The sequence below is a fragment of the Mesocricetus auratus genome, unplaced genomic scaffold (genome assembly GCF_017639785.1).
Source record: "Mesocricetus auratus isolate SY011 unplaced genomic scaffold, BCM_Maur_2.0 Super-Scaffold_100038, whole genome shotgun sequence".
Lineage (NCBI taxonomy): Eukaryota > Metazoa > Chordata > Mammalia > Rodentia > Cricetidae > Mesocricetus > Mesocricetus auratus.
The window spans coordinates 10,483,157-10,489,215 of record NW_024429216.1 but is presented as its reverse complement, the minus strand read 5'-3'; the positions used below and the strand labels follow the sequence as shown (position 1 = coordinate 10,489,215).

The 6,059-nt window shown below is 46.1% G+C and overlaps 1 protein-coding gene across 1 annotated transcript in view; it reads left to right on the top strand.

The window, feature by feature from the left end:
- The window catches only part of LOC101841768 (zinc finger protein 235), a 38,601-nt gene that overhangs the window by 18,736 nt on the left and 13,806 nt on the right, over positions 1-6,059 (top strand). The window lies entirely within an intron of this gene.

Here is a 6,059-nt window from a genome sequence, read left to right as displayed (position 1 = left end):
CTCAGCTATGGTGAGCACTGGCTGCTTTTGGAGACTATGTGGTATCTTATCCACATGGGGCCCAGACATATGTTCAGGCAAAATACTCATATGCAGAAAAATAAATAAACGAAACCATGTGTAGTCAGATGTTTCCTTCCCGACCACCCAGTCCCAAATAATCTCTCAGAGGCTTATATGAAGTACAAATGCTCAGCCAATAGCTCAGGCTTGTTACTAGCTAACTCTTAAATTAACCCATAATTCTTATCTATGTTTAGCTACATGTCTTGGTACTTTTTCTCAGTACAGCATTGTAGCATGAATTCTAATTAGTCTCATAAAAAAAAAAACCAGAGTCAGATATCAGGGGAAATGCCGAAAGATCAGAGAGACAAAGGAATAAGTCACAGCCACCTCCCACCTTGCCAACTTCTCAGCTAAAGAAGGGCCAAGGTCCAGTCTCTACCCTGCTTTATCATCTCTCTGCCCAGCCATACATATCATGTCCTGTCTCCTCCTCCCACGTGCAGGAATTAAAGCTATGTGCTTCCAGTGCTTGGTCTATGCTTAACTAGTCTAGCTCCTCACTCTGACCTTCAGACAAGTTTTATTGGTTAAAGCACAAGCAAAATATTACCTCATTTAACTTTTTTTGTCTAAAATAAAAAGGTTATAACTAATATAAGAAAAAATATGTAAATTAAGTGCAAAAACTATATATATTATATACAGGCAATAAGTACATCAACAATATCTAATCCATTTGCATTTGACAAATTCAGCGAAGATACTCCTATCTTGGTGATTCCAAGTTTTACCTAATTTACCTTCTATCCTAATTTGTAATACCCAAACTATCTTTTAATGTCTCTTCTCTACCTCTTAATCTTGAGTACTAGGATTAAAGGTGTGTACCACCACCTCCTAGCTTCTGACTGCTGGGATTAAAGGTGTGTATCACCACTGCCTGATCTCTGTAGCTTATGGCTGACTTTGCTTTCTGAATCATAAATCATAAACAATATATCACCACATTTAGCCTTATCTTGTTACCAGGTCCTCCATTATAATTGAGGACCAGGCTCCAAGACTGCTCTAACTATGTCTCTGTAATCTTGAGGGATAATTCTACTACAAGTTGACCACAAGTTTAATGTCTGCTTCACAAAAGGTCTTAATTAAAAAAAAGATATGGGGGTAAATGCTGAAAGATCAGAGAGACAAAGGACCAAACCATAGCCACTTCTCAACAGTTCCTCAGCTGTAAAAGGGCCAAGCTCCTCTCTCCTCCCTGTGTTATCACATCCTCTCCAACCAGCCATATTAGTTCCTGTTTCCTCCCAGGTGCTGGGACTAAAGGTATGTGCCACCACTGCCTGGCCTCTATGCTTAGCTAGTGTCTAGTTCCGCACTCCAATCTCCAGACAAGCTTCATTTGTTAAGGCACAAACAAAATATTACCACACAGCATCCTTATCTTGCTTCTTGTCCATGTCGGTGACTCTGACTCCACCCTTCCTCTTCCAAGAATCCTCACAGTCTGGCTCTTGCGCTCAATCTCTTCCTTCCCAGCTGTTGGCCAGTTAGCTTTTTATTGGCCAATGAGAGTGGTACACATTCATAGTGTACAAAAAGGTTGTTCACCGCACCCATGATCTTTCCTAACTCAAAGTTTTGTTCTATGTGTAAAAATAGGCAAAGATACAGCATTTGCCAGTTTATTTCAAAATGAATTGGGAGGGATATTACTAGACATACAAATACATGAATATCATTTGAAATGTAGGACCTCAAGCAGTTTGATTAGAAACCCTAACCCAGTCCTGAGCAGACAGGTGTAGAATTCCTTAAATTGGTCTTTCCTCTCTATGATTCACTGTTAGGGCTGGCTGAGTGTCCATGTGCATGTATGTATTATGTGTTTAAGCACAAGAATGGAGGGCAGAGGGGAATTTGAATTTCCTGGAACTGGGATTAGAGTTGGTTGTGCTGGGAACTGAACCCGGGGCCTTTAGAAGAGTGGTCAGTGGTCTTAACTGCTGAGCCATCTCTCCATTCCCTTGTTCATTCCTTCATCAGCCACCCACGGGAAGACTGAGCCCATGGTGGCTTTATCGACCAGCATCCTCTGAATTCCAAATAAGAGAAGATTCAGAGCTGCTTGGACGACTAACAGTGTTTGCCAGTATGTACAAATGCAGCAAAAAGAGGCGAGGCTTGGACTTGGCTCAGGCACTGACCTTGCTGCTGCTTTGTACAACTCTTTTTTTTTTTTTTTTTTTGGGAATTCACTTTTATTTTTCAGTTTCTCAAGACAGTGTTTCTCTATGTAGCCCTGGATGTCCCGGAACTCACTCTGCGGACAAGGCTGTCTGCGCACGCAGAGACCGCCTGCATCTGCTCCTGAGTTCAAGTGCTGGGACTCAAGGCGTGCACCGCCACTGCTGCATCTGCTCCTGAGTTCAAGTGCTGGGACTCAAGGCGTGCACCGCCACTGCTGCATCTGCTCCTGAGTTCAAGTGCTGGGACTCAAGGCGTGCACCGCCACTGCTGCATCTGCTCCTGAGTTCAAGTGCTGGGACTCAAGGCGTGCACCGCCACTGCTGCATCTGCTCCTGAGTTCAAGTGCTGGGACTCAAGGCGTGCACCGCCACTGTTGCATCTGCTCCTGAGTTCAAGTGCTGGGACTCAAGGCGTGCACCGCCACTGCTGCATCTGCTCCTGAGTTCAAGAGCTGGGACTCAAGGCGTGCACCGCCACTGCTGCATCTGCTCCTGAGTTCAAGTGCTGGGACTCAAGGCGTGCACCACCACTGCTGCATCTGCTCCTGAGTTCAAATGCTGGGACTCAAGGCGTGCACCGCCACTGCTGCATCTGCTCCTGAGTTCAAATGCTGGGACTAAAGGCGTGCACCGCCACTGCTGCATCTGCTCCTGAGTTCAAGTGCTGGGACTCAAGGCGTGCACCGCCACTGCTGCATCTGCTCCTGAGTTCAAGTGCTGGGACTCAAGGCGTGCACCGCCACTGCTGCATCTGCTCCTGAGTTCAAGAGCTGGGACTCAAGGCGTGCACCGCCACTGCTGCATCTGCTCCTGAGTTCAAGTGCTGGGACTCAAGGCGTGCACCGCCACTGCTGCATCTGCTCCTGAGTTCAAGTGCTGGGACTCAAGGCGTGCACCGCCACTGCTGCATCTGCTCCTGAGTTCAAGTGCTGGGACTCAAGGCGTGCACCGCCACTGCTGCCTGGCTTCTCCATGCAAACTGTTGCCTTCGTTTTGCTCATCAGGCAGAAGAATGATAAGTTAAGACCACTGTCTCAGCAGGATGTGGCTGAATAGACCTCTGTAACCTTCGATCAAAAGAGACGAAAGAGGCAGCAAGGGACACTCCTGGATCTTCAGACAACTAGACTGCCCCCGGGACCAGCAACAACAGGGAATCCTGGGAAAAGGGAAACTAAGGGCAGAGAGTCCTTTGTGGAACATACACGCAGGGATGGCTGAAGGCTGAGTGCATAGAATAGCAGGGACACTTGACAGCACTCCCACCGTGACCTTAGCTCAAAGCAACATCAGTAAGCCGGCTCAGTGACATCCGTGAGGTAACCACTGCAAGAGAGTGACCCGATTCCAGCCAGACTCCTGGAAAATTCCATTCGTTGGGCCACTGTAACGTTCTGGCAAAGCGGGTGTGCTCAGCTCCAGGTAAAACTGATTCTGCAACGATAAACGCACACTCGTCGAAAGTATGAGTATTTATTGTAGAAATTACTCCCAAGAGACAACCAAGCAACCCAGATGAGCAGAGTAGTTTTTCACCGCCGAACTGGAAGCCGGAAAAAGAGAGCTAGATGATCTGCTGCTCAGTCTTTTATTCCTTCCTCCGTACACGCCCAAGAGTGGGCCTGGCTAGTGACGTAGTTCACCGCCTACGTCCGTATACATCTTTAGTCATGCCTAAAGTGGGTGTGGTTAGCGGTGTGGTAAACCGCCCTTTTATTACCTCATCTGTATGCACCTCTAATATGTCTCATGGCTGATGGCGGAGTACCAAATTTCACCCTACAAAAACACCACGCCTTCCGTCCCTGTTGCCGTCCCCGTGCTATGTGGCATTTCCTTGAGCAACGAACACAACCCTTTGCTAAGTGACGGCAGACTAAGCACTGCAATGACAATTAGAAAAGGCCAAGTTCTGAGATTATCAGGGGCTCATGTAAGCCAGGCTTGGCTCAAATTTGCCGTATGAGGATAGCCTTGGTTTTATTGTTATGCCCATGACTCTAAGAAAAGGCAGATGTTATCACACATGGGCTGATAGGCTTCCATGGAAGTTGATTAGGCAACTGTAGCTTTTTTTTTCCACTCTTTGGGGGACCACCACTCAGCTCCCAGATAAACACATAGAGACTTATTCTTACTTATGAATGCTCATGCCCAGTTTTAGTTTGGCTCGTTTCTAGCCAGATTTTCTTTAATTATCTATCTTTTGCCTCTGGACTTTCATGGCTTGTTGTGTAGCTGGGTGGCAAGCCCCAAGTGTCCTCTCTCCCCCTTCTTCTATTCGTTCTCTCTGCCTGCCAGCCCTGCCTATCCTGTCTCCTGTCTTGCTATTGGCCATTCGGATCTTTATTAGAGCAATCGGGAGTTTTGGACAGGCAAAGTTACACAGTTTCACAGAGTTAAACAAATGCAACATAAAAGAATGTATCATATCTCTGTACCAATTAACAAACATTCCACAGCATAAATAAATATAACATCTTAAAATAATATTCTAGGACGGGCGTTGGTGGCATAAGCCTTTAATCTCAGCACTGGGGAGGCAGAGGCAGGCAGATCTCTGTGAGTTCGAGGCCAGTCTGGTCTACAGAGCAAGTTCCAGGTCAACCTCCAAAACAGTACAGAGAAACACTGTCTCAAAAAACCAAAAAAAAATTCTACACCAGGGGACATGGAGATTCTGGAACAGAAAACTTATAAAGAATGCTTCTGAATCTGACATACACAATTAGCAGGTTTAGGCAGGAAGATCCTGAATTCGAGGCCAGCTGTCTCAACAACTACAAAAATCATGAGTGACATTACTGAAAAAGTAAGAGAACTTGACTGTAGATCGATAGAAATAATCCAGGCTGAACCTGGCATGGAGATGCATTCGTGTAATGCCAGGACTTGGATGGCGGAGCCAGAAGGGTTAGGAGTTGAGACTTTTATCACCTACATGACATCTGCCTTTTTATTTTTTGGTTGTGAGCCTAGCCTTTAACGGCTGAGCCATCTCTCCAGCCCGACATCTGCCTTTTTAAAAAAGCAAAACCCAAAATGTGAGGAAAATAAGCATTCAAGAGTAGAATAACATGGGAGGCCTAATATTTTAATTTGGTGGTTAGAAACTCATGGCAGAAAGCAGGGAGAGAGAACAGGGAAAGAGAGACCAGGGAAAATAAAAAAGTATCTGAGTGTTAGGAGTTGAGAACTTTCAAAAACTAGTAAAGGACCTCACCTAGATTCAATAGTCATGCAGAACACCAGGGTGTGGCAGCATGGGCTTTGAGGAAATGGTGGCTAGGAGAATAAGGAGTCCAAGATACAGAATCTACACAAGGTGAACAAGTCTGGGGTACACAATGAGTTCTAGTGCAACCTGAACTTAAAGATGATCCTACCAAAAAAGAAAGAAAGAAAGAAAGAAAGAAAGAAAGAAAGAAAGAAAGAAAGAAACGCCACCCCACCAACAGGTGTGGTGGCACAAGGCTTTGATCTCAGCAAGTCCATCTCTGTGAGTTCAAGGCCAGCCAGGTCTACACAGTGAATTCTAGGGCAGCCAGAGTTGTTATACAGAGAAACCCTGCCTCAAAACAAGCAAACACAAAGAAGAAGAAAAAGAGGGTGAAGTGCACCGTATATGCTATTCCCAGAGGGGAGATGGGACAGGGTCAGCAGGGCTAATGGAGCAATGCGGCACAGGGGGATCTCAGGCCCTCAAGAGCATCTCAGATGAGCACGCACCGGCCTAGGGACTGCTAACTCCAGTCTCTGCAGGGGAGAGGCCAAGCTCCCAGGAACTGAAACCCT